The 19,281-nt window shown below is 41.8% G+C and overlaps 1 pseudogene; it reads right to left on the bottom strand.

Annotated features, from left to right (window-relative positions):
• Positions 1–9,656, bottom strand: part of LOC108553996 (5-hydroxytryptamine receptor 1-like) — a 12,568-nt pseudogene extending 2,912 nt beyond the window's left edge.
• Positions 9,657–19,281: the final 9,625 nt, after the last annotated feature.

Raw genomic sequence — 19,281 nt, 5'->3', positions numbered from 1 at the left:
ATGCCGAGAGCGAACGGCAACAATTGAATGAATCCGAGTTATGCCTGACTTTATGTCGCAACGAAGAGAACAATAGAATCGGAAACACGATTGAATTTTATGGAAGTCACCTGCCAGACGCAAGATGCTATAAAAGGAATGGCAATTTGACAGACCATTTTGTCATTGTCTATCAGAGATGAGCCGCTGATTCATAAATATTCCGCTTTGATCGTGGCATATCTCACTTGAAATGAAATAAATATTATTGGTGCCAGTGATAAAAATCGAAATAGATCAGCCATCTGCGAATTTTTCATTAGCTGTCACGCTGCACTGAAATTATACACCTAAAACTCGCGCAAGCGAAATGGAAGTATATCTAACCACTATCGATATTCGAGGCTTCGAAGGTTTTCATAACTAAATATTAAAAAATAGAGAAAATGAAGGAAAGGGATGAGAGTGACACAGAAACTCGGGTTAAACTTCATTCCAACTCCATAGCATCGCTATAAATATTTATACAATCTTTATGAACGTGATGGACGAGAGTATTTCGTTAATATTATTTCAGATGTGTCAGAATTACTAATACGCAATATTCGTAACGATTCCGAGTATTCCGTTGATTCCAGGCAATTATTATTGAATGACAATCAATTCGTGGCTAGTTCCGAGCATCATATCAGAAATTGATTTTAAATAGTGGAAAATTGGACGAAACACTCTCGTCTAAGCTTGCAGAGACGCTCGAGTAACCTGATCGATTACTACAATCCGAAATCGGATTATTCAATTAGACCGGGTAATTGGGTTCCGCGTGACACGATCGATGGGGAAACTCAATTTCGCAGGGAGTTCCTGGTCACGGGGGCTACAATCATGCAGAGATTGTGGATGCTGGTAGTGCAACTGAGTACATAGAAGTTAACCCAAGGGTAGCACATCAAATTGCAGAAGGACTAATTACCAGAGATCTCGTACAGCAACGCCTTCGGCATTGCAAGGAGAGCGACATAGAGATCACAAACTGCCAGGCTAACCAACAGATAGTTGCACGGCCTTCGCAGATTCTTAACAAGGAGTACGGCGATGCCGACCAGAATGTTTCCGATCACAGTGCAGTGGATGATGTTGCCGAGCACCAAAGTGATAGGTACTGCCTGCGAGAAGACGAAATCGATCAACTGTACTTCCATTTTCTTTTACATTGACGGACGAATTGCATTTTTCCCTGTCCTTCTCGGTTTCTGGGAATTATTAAAGAGAATTAAATAAACACGTACGAATGGCTTTAAAGTGTTGCATCTTTCAATGTTTGTAACGCGGCTAAAAGATCCAAGCAAAAGCGCAAATCTACGAAGCCTGGTATAGAAAGTCAAAATGGAAAAACATAAATTTAGAGAACGTAAGGCTAGAGAAAAATTTCTAGCTGGAAATGACTCCGAGATTATTATGTAGAAACATAGTTACTTGAACCATTATTTCACTACACATTATTAATAATTAATTCTTCATATTCTATTTTCTGTGACAAGGAAAGGGATAATTAACTTGGCAAAGGTGAAATAGGGATATTAAACTAATCCGCAGTAAAAGCGGTAGTAAATTATTACGTAAAGTTAGCATTATTATCGCAAGCTTTACGAAAGTCATCGAGGGTCCGAAGGGCAGGTTAGTTGGAAGAACCCTGGGGGATGCGTCGAGCCCTTAGCACAACCATATTTGGTCATGTTGGGGGAAGTATTGTAAAATGGACGAAAGAATATTGAAGGACGAGGACGTTATAAGTGAGGGGGCTTTCGGGTTGAGAGGTGTCGATTTGAGTGTTGCTAAGTCAATGGAGGGTTGTAATAGATGAGTTATTTGCTGCTAATAATTGTGAGTTGCTAACAATTGAGATTTGTAACAGGAGAGTAGCTGTAAATGTGTAGGTTGAGCGATGTGATAAATTATAACAGCTCGTACCTATATCGTTACTCACATACTCCATCACTGTCAAATTATTGTTGAATAAAAATATACACCTTCGCCCAAATCGTCTCTACAGTATTACATTCGACTAAACCAGTAAAGAATTGTAACAATTTCAAATGAATCTGCATCTAAGGGAGAAAATTAATATGACATTGCGTTTAAATCAAAGCTGCAAATTGCTAGCGATGAAGGATTAATACGATCTTCCATATCGAGTTCAGCAAAAATTTCAAATTGTATTCGACAATGCAGACGCAAGAAGAACATTCGAATTTCCTTTTTCACCAAAACAAATCAAAATTCCCGTCACGGAGAATTAAATATCAGCTACAATGCAGATAGCAATTCCTATAACTCGCATGTATGGGAAGAAACTCGTTGTAACAGCGATTCGTTATGTGAAGGTGCAACCATACAGCCACAGGCTAAACGAGATTATAACCGTAATTATACTGGCCAGCGTGCGAAACGCGCTGTTCAATTTAAGGTGATTTTACGCGTAGCGACGCGATGCCGCGGCGCTACTCATATTTATATTTATAATGTTCCTGGGTATTTTCATCGCAAAAATTACGACGTAATTACAGTGGCCTCGTGCACACATGTATCACTGGTTTTAAACGCTATTGTTAGAAAATCGCGCGATTTGCGTCACGGGGGTTGCGAGATCATAGTGGGTGTGGTATCAATGGGGAACAGAGACCATTGAAGCGGAAGTAACTTCATTAAAATGAAAATACGGACGGGCTTCCGGTGGAATTTCTGAATTTTTGTACCCCCGCTGCTACATATCCGAAGGGGTGAATGAGGTGGTCTTGAAAGGAATTATGCGAGGCATATAAAGTGGCATAATCTATTAGCGGGGAAGTACGTAGGAGTTTCTGTTATTCTTATTCTCTTTCGTAAGATGGATACTTGGAAATTGTGTTATTGTTATGTGTAACACGAGTAGCTGCGGAGATACCACGCTCTGGGAGAAATATCTTGGTGTATCAAGGATAAATAATACATTCTGAGATAATAAAATGCAAAGAACTACACTTAATAGTAGCATGTTTCATCTACTTGTCTTATATATCCCTTTCATACGATTATTTCTGATTGCATGCATATTTTTATTATTAGTCTGTTATATTTGATTGCATTTAACAAAAACTTGGCTTTATCCTTTTTGATGATGGAATGTAGACAGATGATTACTTAAAATAATTATTTCGATGGGAATATGTAAACGAGGTGATTAAAATAAATAAGGTTCTCTAAGATAAGAACATTTTAAAAGCAGGTAAGAAATCCTGGTGAATAAGGATCGTGAAATTATTGCAAAATAATTAAAACAATTAAAAGCTTCGCAAGAGTAATTACAAAGTCACAGAAAATAAAACTGAGAAATGAAAAAACAATTAGAAAGCTATTAGCTGCGCTTACACAACTCATTAACGAATATTCTACTTTGAAAGTGAATATTGCGAATATACTGTACTAATGTCTATGAAAAATAAAATAATATCCATAAAATGATAAAGGAGAACACAATGACGAAATGGCGATTGAATCAATTTGATATATTTCCACAATAATGGAAGGGGAGTAGCACGCGTGCTGCAGTTCGGTAAATTTGCCAAACTTTCGGGCACATTCGTATGATTCTAGTGTTCCGGCACAAATTCGCAGAAATATTTTATCGAAATGAAGAGACTGCACGGTGTACACGTGCGAGTAATCTATCCTCGATTTCGAGGTTTTGGCAAAAACTCGTTATAAACACGGCGAGCCATCGATTCCGCTATTCCTATCCAATTTCCAGCGCACCTGTCCACCGCCATACTTCGAAGTCAGGCATAATCCACATAATCGTAGAAAACTACATAATCTAACTCGCAGTGTGATAGGAGTGCACATTTTAATCGCGTGCGAAATTTTTCAACCCATAGCATCTCGAACATGAATCTGTATCTTGAATATCCTTTAAAAATTGGTACTCCGAAGTAACGAAGTTCTGAGGATCCACGTGGATTTAAAATGGTGTTAGAAAAGAATTGGGACTATTCTTTAAACACCGACATCGTGAAATTGTGAAACAATAAAATTCCGCCAGTCCACGCGAATTTAAAGTTACGCGAAATCAAAAATAGCTATAATTCTGAAATAACGAATTTCTGTAGGTATACATCGATCAACGTGTTATTTTTAACAATAGTTTAATCTTCCGCGAGCAACAGACTTGCCGTTCTAATAAGAAGTTCTGTTTGTTTGTAAGAAACGTCCGATGGATCGCGGGTGTTCATGTAAACGGCGTATAACATTTCTATAGGTATATAAGAATAGTCGTGGTATCAACAGATATTTGGAAACTAAAGAACGGAGAATGTTCGTAGAGGTAAACGATGGAAAGAAAGGAAAATGTGGCGAGTTCCTAAGGATTATTATAAATAGCTAAGTTTCTCAGAAGTTTTAAACCCTTTTAACGAGAGAACTTTTACATTCCTTGTAATTCCACATTTACCATATCTCCGACGCCATAATGTCTCATAATAATCCGATTCCTTCCTCGTAATAAACTTGGTAGCACGTTTGAATGAAAAGAATCAAGAAGCAAAGGAAGGAAAACCATATCTCCCAAAATATTCGCGAAAATAAACTAACCTGAGAGGCGATCAAAGTAAGGTAAGTGCATCCCGTGTTAGTATGCAGTGAAAACGTATTACGAGTCTCTATCTAACAAGTCAGGTTACCAACGTCATGCTTTCTATTTAAAATTCTCCTGATATCAAGAAACATTATTCGATATTTTCAACCTCAAAGCTGTGGGGCCTTGAACTCTTGATTGGTACCTTAACTTTCATTATAAAGCGATAGTTTCGTAGGATTAAATTCCGAATTTCCTGTAAAATACAAATTAGATATTTGTCGTTAATAAAATGATGAATTAATTATTCCGCACGTCGACTTTGTGATACCGTGATCTCTTCATCGGTGCAGATAAATTCTATTTCTAAAGGATATTTTAAACGTTCCTCTGAGAAGAATTCACGACAAAGTGGCACGATCAAATGTCAAACGAAAGATCAACTCAACACTCGATCACCATTTCTCCATATACCATTTACGCATCTAATGCTTACGATTGCTATCTCAGACTTTCGAGCCTCGACTCGCAGCTGTGTTGACAGCGAGAACACCGACAAGTCCTAATAGTAGACCTTTGTTAATACATGTAGGCGTCCCTTAACGTTTCAAAGTACCATCTAAGTTTCGATCGTAAGGTAGCTTAAACAATCATAAACCTCGTTCATCCCTGTACTTACGGAGCAAACACCTTAGTCAACGATCTGTACAATTTTTTCTCGTTCTTAAGTCTTGCGGGTTATTCAAGATTTCCCCTTTTCATGTCTTCAGGTTTTTCAAGTAATTCAAGATTTCATTCAGAAGATGTCTTTGGACGACGAGGGATCCGTGCGTTTAGATCTAAGCAGTTATAAGTAGTTATAAGATAGTTTCCTAGGCTAAGACCCAAATGTGCGCGTTATCTGTACAAATGTAAGCTACCCAATTTGGAACAAATATATCCATTCTATATTCCTCCACGTTTATCAGAGTGAACAAAATTGTACTCGCGATGGTCGCGATCGTTCTTTAGTACCGACGAGCCTACGCGACGTACCCTCGCCTACTCGACAATCCTATGTTCTGTAAGTCACCCTCACGGCTCGCCTCCGACAATCATTTCAGCCACTGTCAATCTCGACATGCATCGTTTCTGGGCTAGTCGTCAGGTTGGTGTTTCACCTGTCATCAATACGCGGATCTGTCGGCCCTGGTCGTCCGTGGCACCTTCGCGTGCACGACTGCGGTATGAGCCCTGCAGCCGCACATTGCGTATTGTACATACGGTCAGACACCATGGGATGATTCTTTAATTGGTTTCTCCCCCATGTCGCAGGGGAACGGCTGCGTGACCTGCTGCAAGGACCCGCATGGGAACCTCGGGTTGTTTCTGGGTGCTTCATCGGATCGTTGAGCTATCCTGGAAGACGTGCAAGCAATGGCGAGTTCGGTAATGGCAGAAATGGGTTAGGCCCTATCGGGAGGGTGGTAGGTCTTTCGAATAATCGCGAACACATTCGGGCGCGCCGCGATATTTAACTTGTTCGCGTTCATACCCAATTTTTATGGGAACATAGTAACGTCAGAGTCTGTTGAAATAAATATCTTTGCGCTGCAGCAGTAAAGTTTTAGTATACCGACCCGAAACCCTTTCTGTAAGACACGAAATTTAATAAAGTGTCAGTAGCATCGATTCAATTTCTTTCGCTCCAAGTTAAATTAGGTTACCTTTGCTACAGATAGCTCCAGCAGGCTGCGCCACTAGGGCGCATGTCGGGTCTCGATGCGTAGCTATCTCCACGTAGCAAGATCTGGCAATTGGCATCGTTTTCCAAAGAATAGATTTTGAGGAACGATACCAAGCTAATGGCTACGCAACAAAGTTGAAATATTAGTTATAAGCTAGTTACGAACTAGTTATTACTTAAAAAGTTTGCAGAGAACAGTGAAACGTGCCGTGGAATTTCTATCGAACGCCTCGGGTTCTCCGGCTGTATCGTAATGGAATTTTGAACTGCATTAAGAATGCGCGTCAAGTTGAAAATTTAAATATACAAAACTTACTAATCAATGCGAGAAGCTGTGATCGGTATGAATATTAGTGAGACGAGACTACTTTTGACCTGACATTTTGATGTCTTCAAATTTTCAGATGATACCTTTGCAATCTAGGGTAACATTGGTGTCGCGGTATTAATAATAATTATCGCAGACCTTAACACGGTGCATGCAAATATTAACTTCTAAAGAATATACGGCATTCCCTACATCAACGAGAAAATACGTTAAGCAATTTCATCGATAACTTAATAATGATATAAACTTCTCAAAATAAATAAAAATATAAATTTGCACGAATTGCAAGTTGAAATACACGCAGAATTAATTTTCGAAACTGAACAGAAGCTAAACTGTCCATCCATTTGATTCCTCTTTTACCCTAATTTTAAGAGAAAGACACTCAGCTGCCATTCACGTCCTTCGACAACACTCAGCCACGGTGTACATTTATCCATAATTTTCTGTCATACCAAACACGACAGAAGGCTGTCTCATAGGCCTCTGTACATTTACCGAAACCAACCTCATATATCTGACGAAATCCTCATCTAACCATCTAGCACGAAACGCAAACGGAATCGACTACTACAGTGGCAAAAAGTGAGGCCATTAATTACACTGCACTGTCCGTGCACCTCTGAACAACAATCCAATTAACCCAGGAAAAACACTACGAAACATTGGACGACAAGGTCCAATCGTTTCCAACTACGCGTAATTGCTCCATGAGCTCAGATGACATGTTAACACTATGCGGTGCAAGTCGCACTAGATCATAGTCAGGAATATATTAAGAAATTCTACTCAAACTATTTGTCCTATATTCTTTTACCTAGAAATGTACACGTGTAACCAGTAACCACTTGTCACAAATTTTCCCTGGTAATCACAGAGATTCTGCAGTGGCAACATAATAGTCTTTCCCAGAAAATGCCATATGGTGGTCAACCAAAACTGTGTATAATCTTCCTCAGAGATGCAAAGAAAATTTGTTTCACTTTTCTGTCGCTATTGAAAGTCGAGAAAACTGTCTCCCCGATCCAAAAGATTTGGAAAGTTAAACTGAAATGAAACTAGCTCTGCTTTATCATGTAGGATAGACTGAGTACTACTTGGCAGTAGACTGCGGAGAGTTAAAAGTTTGCTCGTTTTCAAGGATGAAGATGTTAACAGGGAATCGCTGCAGCTTGAGAGGAAACAGCGTACCGTAGAGAACAATCTCATGTGTGTTACCTGGTAGAGCAAATTTTTGATGGGAAACCCTCTTGCAAGGGATCGTCGCACGGAAGAGAGTAGATAGAGTACATCGTGTGGAAGTGATTTATTCCTGTAGCTGTGTGGAGAAAAATTTCGGAGGAAAATGTCTTTGTGCAGGATCGTTGAACGTTGGAGAGTAAACAGGACACGCTACAGCGAAGCGTCTTTCTTCTATGATCGTGAAGGGGAAATGTTTAACAGGACATTCCTATATAGAAGGTTACTCGATGTAGAGAAGAACAACAGGGTACTGTGAGAGTTGTACCTCGCTGAAAAGCACATTATTGTAAGTTTTAAGACGACGGATTCCTTCTCCCCAAATATTTCAGGATACTGTGTCCTTCGTGTTTTGATTTATAGCGACTTCATTGAAACAAAGAAACAAAGATACAAAGAATGTTTCATGGTAATCATGCGTACGAATTGGTCAACGATTTAGTCGCACAGGTAACAAATTTTTTGATTTAATATTTCATTCCTTTAACGAAAATTGTATACACAATGAACCAAGTAACCAGGGACTGTCCGATTAAGAGATTATCTCGATTAGTCATGTCCACCTTGGCAAGAGTGAAGTCTTAATGCTATGACAATGGAATCGGTATAGCTCTCAGAGAATGCGAAGAGTGTTTGGAACTCTGTGTAGAAGATCATGGCTCTTGCATGTCATGGATGTTATGCAGATGGTCAAAGTATGGCTCTGAGAGAATGTGAAGAGCGTTTAGGACATTGTGTAGAATGACACGGGTATGAGGGTCGACTGGAAGAACTACCTATGGCAGAGGTATGCACCTATGGCAAAGGTATGTTCATAGAATTTAGAGGGCATGGCACCATGTGGGAAACTGACTGACTGAGGAATTTTGAGTAAACGTAAGAAAACGAACCCAGTGAGATAGATTGATAATTAAAATGACAAGGAATGAATGCATGGGGGTATATAGGGTGCGAAAGAATTGTGCATAAGGGGTGTTTCTGAGCGAGTCTTCAGAGCAGAGAATCAGTCCAGTGAAAGTTCTGAGAATGACATAGTTTAGCTAAAACAAAACCATTATTGTCGCAAAAGAAGAGCCAATGCTTCTCGAACCTCCAACCCTTTACCCACGTGGCATTTAGTGAAGGATAATCCGAATGATACAGAGCTGGATTGTCTTGTCATTGGTTCAGGTCAAAGCGACCAGAGGGTCAGTCTCGAAGACAGTTCCTCTATAGATGCATAACAAACCGTTCTGAAGTCTGTCAAGTGTAAGAGGTCTTGGTATTCGCATACGCCTGTCGACATTAACCTTTTGACTGTCACTGAAGTATTTTAATTGTTCAAATCATATAATGGTATAATAGTAATAAATTGGTACTATAGTAGAGTACTCATATCCAATGGATCGTTCATCCTATTCACGGTGACGGGTGAGGACCGGTGGCGCCTTGGCAACGGTTGACAGTCGGGTAACTGTCAATTTTTATTTAATTATAACAATTTTAAGCAGTTCAATCGCTCCGGTCACCAAAGACCAATCTGGCATCACAGGATAAACCATGTCCTGTCATATATGACCAAGTGGCGGTCAAAGTGTCAACGATTTCTTCGTTTGCGTTCGTTGGACAAGGATAAATGACTCGTTGTGTCAAACAGAGAAGAAGAAGGCACGGAAGAATCGCCTCACCTGTGTTGACGTGTATGGGGAACTTTTTCCGTGAAATCCTCGCGAGGAGACAGTGGTTAGGTCGACAAACCGGGCGCTTTCCGTTGTGATTGCGTCCTTCCCCTCCATACGAGTCTAATCGTCAGTCCGAATGGCCTCCTTCGTAGACGGCTACGCCATACTCCTTCGGTACTTTCGACCATGGGATTCCGTGAAGGCTCTGGCTGTGCACGGGAATCTAATCTCGATTCCACCAGCCACGACCGATTTCAGGCGTTCGTCGTTGCCGCTTGCACGGTCCGGCCATCGCGGCTCTAAAATCATGTTTCACGGTGATGAAATCATGGTCAGCGACCGAATAGGGTGAAGGGGTGTTTAGATGTGTGAAAGGAGGCTCGCGTGATGCCCCTACAGGAAAATGATGTTCCTCCCTTCGTTTGGAACGTCTAAACCGGAATTGGGTTGCAGGCTGGATCTGAACTTCAGATGACTGTAGATGTACTTTAGGAGGATGGGTTTAATAGATGCGATAGCGCCAGTGGAAGTTTCGATTGTTTCGAGATGGTTGATGCTAGGGTGGAAGGTTCGAAGCACCGGGTATACTACTGCGCTCTATAAAATTTGCACGGGTAAAGGTAATAAAGTGCCCGCTCCGCCGTGAGTTTACGAAGGATAGTTGCTCAACATTTTCGATTAAGATTTTAATTTAATCGCAGAAATACTCTGTTTCAGGCGACCTTGTGCGAGACCCTGCGACGGTCATTATGCTCTCCGAAATTGATTTTAGCCGTGCAAATATTTTCGACGAAAGTTGTATTATTCTAATGTATCATATGTACCGATAATTCCAAAAGTAACATTTATTTCGAAACCATGAGAAATTATTCTCTGCCTTTTCTTACAATCGAACGTTCATCATGTACATAGGTATACAATTAATTATTAACTGCATAGAGTAAGAGATACAAAATTTACTTCTGACGTGAATATTCAATGCCAACTGGTACCTCGTTATTAAAATTTATAAAAATTTGGGAAGAAATATTTATTTCAATTTGACCTTTGATCGATTAAGTTGTCTAAAGCCAGGTCTTCATAGCTCGGTTAGAAAATATCATATAGATAACTTAATGAGTGTCAATGCGATTTACGTTCGCCTAATTCGACGTATGGCAGTGTTGATACGTACAACGTTCAAACTAGTTGAAGATAAGTTCACACGCCTGTGTTACTCCTCTATTAGGGGCCTGATTCAGAAGATAGTAGAATCAGGCAGACAATATGGGAAACGACAGCGTAACTAATTCGCTGGTTTAGGTAATTAAGAATCTAATTGCACTATCTGTGCTATCATTAAGGCGCTAACCTGAAGCACTAATGGAAGTATAATTAAGGAGAGATGCGAAAGTAATAAATCATTCGACCATATTGAGCTATTGCATCTCTGTCCGAATTATTCGGATTTCTGGAATTATTCGATACGCGCCGTCTTCGTGGAAGGGAGGAAGGCATTCGATGGATGTTTCAAGGAGGATACGTATTTTGCGTAGGTGCGCCATGCGGGACCGAGCATCCCCGTGAAGACGTAAGCTTGGCAAAGATAAAAATGAAGATTATTCCAGTGTAATGCGATTCGTAATTCGACCAGATTCTTGACATTTAATTGACATAAATTACCAAATCGACTGAAATTAAACGGATTGCTCCATTCGTAAGTTTGCAGATAAATAAATGTCGAGTGACTACTACTTTGTTTACCGAAATATTTGTATAACTCGTTCCCCTTATTTCCTTTGTACTTTCTAATATTTCGAATTTACATTTCCTAATAAAAATTAAATTGCGGATGAATTAAAAATACCTCAAGAATTTATACCTTGTTTTTAAAATCGTCAAATAGTTTTTAGCTAAAGCAGAGAAGGTTTCTAAGATTTTAATATTTCTCAGGTTCCAAAAAGACTGATCTACATTTCATATTTAAATCTTTGAGTCACCTATCCTAAGTCACCCATGTGATTATTTTACCGGAATCAAGTCAGATCTGAGATAAAATAGAAATAACAACAAAGACGATACACTATATTTAAAATTGTCAAATGATATCGTTGAAAACACGCATTGAGAAGATGATATACGACAAAAAGGAATACAATAGAGAGGAAAACTGATTTTCATACATTAATGTGATATGTATACAATTATACATGCCACTATCTTAAGGAAACCAAGTCAGATATGAAACAAAATAAAGGTAACTTAGAAGAAGGTTGTTTACGATTAAAATCCTCAAATGAAATCGTTGAAAACTCGCTTTGAAGAGGCGATATTTGGCAAAAAGAAATTCAATCGCGTGGAAAACTAATTTGCATAAATTATTGTGAGATGTATATACAATTATATATTCCATTACCTTAAGGAAACCATGTCAGACTTGAAATAAAATAGAGATAACTCAGAAGAAGGTGCTTTATAATTAAAATCCCAAAATAATGAAAACTCCCGTTGGTCGATGAAATGCACTCAAAATTTACTTGTTTTCGTGAATTATTTTAGGTAGCTTATCAAAGACTATCATTTGTGTGGAAATTATACCGCGCTTGTACTTCTCGCAATGGAAATTGTACTTGGCAAAGTCTCTAAATGGTATAAACAAGAGACGGCATTCATCGTCGGTCCACAAGTATCCGCTGAAATCATAGTGCACGAGATACTCTGACCTCAAACGCGGTTCGTGGCCGGCCTGCTGTTTCTCTTCCGGCGTGCGTCTGTATTCCGTTCCCTGAATTCCCGTCATGTTATGAGATACATTTCATTGAAGTTATTACGATTAGATCGCCAGGAGGTAATAACCGTTGTTACTGCCGAAGAAATCTAATATTATAAGCGTATGTAGTTTGGAATAACGTTTGCCTCGCTTTTCCAATTCGGCCAACCAAACAGGTGGGTTAAACAGTCAGGGATCTGGCGTACCGTAGGATTCTAGTGTCCTATGCGGGCATTAATTAATGATTTATTTACAGTCTCAATAAATACGGGAATGTTATCAAATAGTTTTTCTGGAGGAGCAAAAACTTCTGCTACAAAGCACAGAAGTTTTGACAAGAAATGTCAAGAAAATGACAGAGGAAACTCGAGCTTGCGTCGACTAGACTCAAAATTGTTCAAACGACTTTTTAAAGCTACGAAATTCTCATAATAGTTCATATATTAACCCTGTTGTATTTACTACATAAATGTAACATGTACTTCAGGAATGTTTTAAAAGTTACAAAATATTATTGTTAAATTTAAATATATCAAACATGATAAAAGGGAAAGAATTTAAAATTGTAGTATTCATGGAAATGAAGTTTACAAATATGTCACAAATTTCAAGTCGCATTAACTCGGAACAATATCAGGGATAACAAAACTAAGAATGACAATGCTCAAAAATTTTGATTACTTCAATTTAGTGATGAAGATAAGATGAGTTACGGTTAAGATTAAAAATTATTCAAATTTTCGGTATTTCAATTTCCAAATATACTCGATGACAGTTTAAGAAACTTCGGATTAGGATTTTTGGAAGATATACGTTTACCTGAGTCAAACGCTTCGTGACAGGTTCCCCCAAGTTCATTCTTCTACCTATCAGCTTCATACATTCTTCTACCTTCCTGATCTAGCGTTAACACCAACACGAACTTGGTAGCATAAGGGATTCTCCAGACTACTGGTCCAGTAGATTTTATGGAAGCACTGGCGTTTCACTACATTGACCGCATTAATTCCGAAATATTCCCATAGCCAAATTCGATCGTTGTCCACTCGACCTTAAATTCATCTGCAATTTAAATGATGCTCCAGACGGCGGAATTCGTAATGGCTATCCGGTGCTATTTTCACGAAATGTAGGGTATGTGCATCAAAAACGGACACCGAATGGAAGCTGAAGTGTAACGGGAATATGTCGCTCCGTGTTTTCCCAGGGTACTGATTAGGTTCGGCTGTTTGCTGCCAAAAGTCTCTAAGGGCAAACTGGCAAGGACCCGCTATGCGAGGCTGTCCAATTGGCATGGAATATTTCTCTGGTTTATTTATTCCCTCCTTTTGCGAAGGGTACAACGATACTGGAATATTCAGACCTAGAAGAGGTGATTCCTCAATGACGTGAATGATTCAGGAAATAGAGATCTTTGGTTGGAATTCTACTTTGGATTGGTTCCGGTAGATTACGTCCATTTCCTGTCATAGCATTTCTTAAATTTCTAGTTACTGATAGTACGAGTGTCGAATATTTGTGAGGCTTTAAAGCTTTTCGGAATTGTCTATTTGTAATTTCATACAATTTTGTAGAGGAGACAGATTGGGGAGCGCATACCTTGGTGATACAGTAGAACAGCTGTCGACATTGCTACGCTTTTGCGAGGATGATAGATATTTGTGTAGGCTGTTAGGCAAATAGGCTAACTAGATGAACTATAGGTAGAAGAACGAAGAAGGGTTTTCGCAAATATGGACAGTGATGAGGGACGTCAAGCAAGAGGAATGAAGTGTGAAATACCTAACGTATCTCTTAGAGTATCTTGGAGTATCTCTTAGAGTATTTCCAAGTTCAGAGCTGTCAGAGTGATTGATAAATTTACATTAATTTTAATAAATCGTTATTTATGTCATAGCAAATTAATTTCTAACAATTTTCGTCTACTAGAAGCTCTTTCTGCTGCATAGAAACGAGGCTTCCACTGATCTGAATGGTTAAAGAAAACAATTACATACTTTCGACGTGTCCCATGAACGTAAACAACAGCGTGCCTTTTACATAATACTATTATAAAGTTATTCCTAACGATGATTAATTCGCGTTAGTGTGCCTGGAAGCAAAAAGTGTCGGAGGCTACGGGTTTCCCTTGAACAAAGGATGAAATATAATTACTGTTTAACGTGCTTAGCAAATTCTGATTCGCACACGGATATATCATCATAAGGTAGGTTCATTCGTTTTTCTTTTACCAGCTTTAAGTTGGTTGCATGTTATCCAGAGAACGTATGATTTTGCCTGATTAATAACCGTACATATTCGATCTTCCTGGTCTTAACGTTATTTAAGTCACAGAAAAGTAAGAAGCAACGGATCTTGAAGATACCTTTTGACACATAAAAGAATGAGAGAAACTCAAGCTCATAAACTGAAGCATCAAATTAATTTCAGCTCTTTACACTTTGTATTATTAAATTTAAGATAATATTAGTTATAATTTATCAACGACCAATTGAAATTGATGCTTTGCTCTTAATATCTACGAAACTGCCATATACATCGCGTCATAGGCAACATGCGGGAGTATTATAGTAAAATATCCCAACGAACGCACCGAGATATCAGTTGCCAATTCGACTCATTCGAAAGGTGCTTGCAAACGGCAAAATTCGCACCGAATTAGTCGCTTTCGAGAAATATCAAACGCGACCCAAGCTTAAGTTACTAACAAACAGATAAAAGGACATCGTGAACAAGCTTCTGGTGCTACTAGCAGCAGCTTAACGTATATCGCTAAACTTCAGCCAAACTTCTTGCAAAAGAGGGATACAGTGCAGTTTAGCGGTCAAAAGTGACGCAGAGTGATAGTCCATTGCAAAGTTCCCAAAAAAATCGTTTACGTCGTGAGTCAGCAACCTAGGTTACTTCTCCGCCGCCTTTTAACCTTGAGAGACATGAGGTTAACCGTGATCGCTAGGAAAATAGGTGTTAGGCGTCGTGACCAGAGATAAAGATCATCATGGACTGCAGTGCACAGCAGAGCGACGAATGTTACCGCCTGCACAGCAGTGAACTGCCTTGCACTCCAGATCGCAGTAGAGCACAGCAGAGAACAGCAGGGAGCGGAATGTTAAAGCCAGCACAGCAGCGACCAGCAGAATACAGCAGAGAACGTCAGAGCGCCGATTGTCATCGCCCGCACAGAACACAACATCTTAGCGCTGCAAATCCCAGCAGAGCACAGCAGAGCATCAAATGCCACAGACAGCACTCTAAGCAACATCTCAGCGTAGCATATTGCAGGAGAGCAGAGCAGAGCAGCGTCTCTTTCCTCCAGCACAGCAGGCAATAGCAGAGCCCTGCAGGACATGGCAGAAAGCGAATGTCACATCCAGCACTGTATGGAACAGCGGAGAACAAATTATAACACCAAATATAACCGCCAGCACAGTGATGAACATCTGCGAGCAGCAGATTGCGGCAAAGCATGGCAGATAGCCCGAACAATACTGACAGCACAGCACAGAGCAGCGCATAGAATGGAGCAGAATTTCACTGCTGGTGGAAAAACCTTAGCGAACAGCACCACCACCATAGTATAACACAGCAGAACGAAGCGGTGCGCTGCAGAGCAGAACGCAGTAAATCACTGAATAGCAGAGAATAGCACCACCTAGGACAGCACAGCAGCGATTGACGCCAGCACCTCAGTTGGTCACGGTAGAGCGTAGCAAAGTGCACCAGATCATAGCAGCGCACAGCAGCACACAACGGGTCGACGAGCAGCAGTGAAAAGCATATATTAGCACTGTATATGTCAACACCGCTCCGAATTGAAACGCCACCGCAGCATAGCGCGTAAGAGCACTGCGGAGCACACTAGTACACCGAATAGCATTGAAAAGCAACGATAAGCACAGCTTTGTACACCACAGTTGCGTATAACGCCCAACTACAGCATCGCGTACCAGCGAGCGTCAGCGCGCAGCAGTGCACAGCAGACCAATGAAGAGGGCCGAGTAGGAGCAACTAGCACAGATTAGCTCTGCTTGGTACAGCAACGCCACGCATGTCAACGCCACCACAGCAGAGAACAGCAGAGCGCAGCAGGGGGCAACAGATCGCAGCAGGGCGCAGCGGAGCATGGCAGATAACGGAAATGTACCCGATAGAAGAGAATAGTACTGCTTAGGACAGAAAAACATCGAACAGTACCGCCATCATAGAGAAGCATAATTGGGCCAAGCAGAACGCGGCAGAGCGCAACCGAGCACAGCAGTGCGCAGCAGAGCGCAGCAGAGAAAAGTGGAGCGCTCAATGGATATGAATATCAAACATTAGGACTGCTTAGGATGTCACCTGACATAATAGCACCATCACCACTACATATGGTGGCAAAGTGCAGCAGAGCGTAGCAGACCATAGCAGAGTACCGTACAGCGCCGTTAATCTTCGAATAGCACAGATTAGCACGAGTTAGGGCAGCAACGCACCCAATAGCACCGCCTCAGGTGTACAGCATAGCTGAGTGGCATGGAGCTCAGCAGAGCAGAGCACAGCGCAGCACAGCGCACCACATAACAGCAAGGCGGTGCAGACCACAGAAGAGTGCCCAATTGCACCGTATAACACAGATTAGAACGGCTTAAGGCAGAACGTGACTGAATTGCCCCGCGGCCAGAGCGGAGAACAACCCAGAGCAGCAGAGTGCAGCAGTGCATAACAGAATACAGCAGCGCACAGCATTGCGTCGAACAGAAATGAGGAGCACAGACTAGTGCAGCCCTGTACAGCATTGCACCGAATTCCACCACCACCGCAGGAGAGCACAACAAGGTACAGCTAAACGCAGCAGGGCATAACAGAGTGTGCCTGAGATCAGCAGAGTACAGAAGAGATCCGAACGGAAGCGAATAGCACTGACTACTACTGCACACGGCAAGTAATGCTAATCTATTCTATACGGCGGTATTTTGAGATCTACTACCCTCTGCTATGATCTGCTGCGCTGTGCTCCGCGATGTATCGGTGAGCAGCGGTGGCGGTACTATTTGGTGCGTTTATGTCCAAAGCAGTGCTAAATAGTACCCTTCGGTGGTATTCTTCCCTCTGCTGTATCCTACTGTGTCTTCCCTTACCTGTGCACTGCTCTACTGCGGTGATGGTGTCATTCGTAGTGGCGATGACCAAGGTAGCCCTACTGTGCGTTATTCGGTGGTGTCCGTCGATCGTTTGTGCTTTGCTGCACCCGAACGCGCTCTGCTGTGTTCTGCTATGGTGACAGTGCCTTTCCATGCGGTGCTGACCTAAGCAATGCTAATTTGTGCTATACGCTGCCTCTCGGAGCTCTACAATGCTCCGTCGTTCTCTGCAGTGCTCTCCTGCGCCTTGTGCTCCGCCGTGGTGGCGGCATTATTCGGTTCAGTACTCTCCTAAGCAGTGCTAATACACGCTATTCAGTGGTATTCGGATGTATACATTTCCCACCTGTGCTCTGCCTCGCGCTGCTCCGCCTTGCAATGCTCTGTCGTGGTAGATGTACTATTGGGTACGGTTCTGTAATAAACAGTACTAGTCCATCCGAATCGGCGGTATTCGCTCTTTACTGTTTCCTGGTGTGCTCTACAGTTCTTGCGGTGCATTTCGGTTCGATGCTGCGTAAAGCCGTGCCTACCTTTCCTATTCGTTGCAATATGGAGCTCAATTATGCACTGTCCTTCAGTGCTTTGCACTGTTGCCATCTACTATGCTCATATGTGGTGGCGATGGTATTCGCAGCTGATCGGCCCTAAGAGGCGCTAAAGTGTGCTATTCTGTGATTATCGTCGCTCCTCTTCGGTCTGGTATGCAGTGCGCATCTCATCCGATTTCTACTCTGGTGTAAATACAACTCCGAGTGATGCTGTCCTAGGCAATGCTAAACTAAGATTTCAGTGCTATTCGGCACTCTTCTCTCCACTGATGTGCTCAGGTGACTTGTGCACCTCTCTGCTATGCCCTATAATGGTGGCGTAGATATTTGGTGTGACGCTGCCCGAAGCAATGCCAATGTTTGCGATACTATGCTACTCGGCACTGAAGTGTACTCTTTTATGCTCTGCTGTGGTCTGCTTCACTTCGCTGCTATATGCTGCGCTCTGTGGTGCTCAGATGTGGTGGCTGCGCTATTCGGAGCGGTGCTGTGTTATGTAGTGGTAATCAATGCTACTCGGCGCTGTTCGCGGCAGTGGTCCGTTACGAAATGTTCTCCTGCGCCCTGCCGCGCTCTGGCATGGTGGCGGTGCTATTAGGTTCTCTGACGTCCGATGCAGTGCAAATATGTGCTATTCGCGACTACGCGGCACTCTCTAGTACTTAGCTCTTCCTGTTGCGCTCTGCTATTATATGGGTGCTATTGCGTACTCTGCTGTCCATAGCTGTGCTAGTCTGTTCTTTTGAGTGCTATTTGATGCCCTGCAACGCTCCGCTTTGACCTGATATCGGCTTGGTGCAATTCGGGGCTGTGCTGTCCGTAACGGTACTAATCTGTACTACCCCATACTATTCAGCGATCAACTGCACGCTTCTGCTCTTTGCTGCCCCTGCTGTGGTGACTTTGCTATTCCGCGCGCAGCACTAATATGTGCTCTTCGACGCTATTCTGCACTTACCTCTACTTCGCCATGCTCTGCAGCGATCTTATAGGATATGCTGCGCAATTTGCAGTTCAGGTGTCGTCCGAGTGATATTCAGTACGGTGCGTACCTTAATAGTGATACTCCGCGCCATCCGTCGAATGTCGGCGCTCTTCTGTGCTCTGCTGCGCTCTTCTGTGCTCTGCTGCGCTCTGATGCGCTCTGCTGTGCTCTGCTGTTGTAGCAGATGTGTTGATTGCAGCGCAGTCATAGCAGTGCTATTGCATTCTACTCGGCACCATTCAGCAATTTGCTATCCTATGAACATTCCCGTGGAGTTCAGCAGCGCTATGCTGCGATCAGTTGCGCAAACTCTGTTCTCTGCTGTGGACGCAGA

Source organism: Eufriesea mexicana, unplaced genomic scaffold, assembly GCF_001483705.2.
Source record: "Eufriesea mexicana isolate 0111107269 unplaced genomic scaffold, ASM148370v2 scaffold14846, whole genome shotgun sequence".
In the NCBI taxonomy this organism is placed as follows: Eukaryota; Metazoa; Arthropoda; class Insecta; order Hymenoptera; family Apidae; genus Eufriesea; species Eufriesea mexicana.
This window is presented reverse-complemented; position numbering and strand designations above follow the sequence as displayed.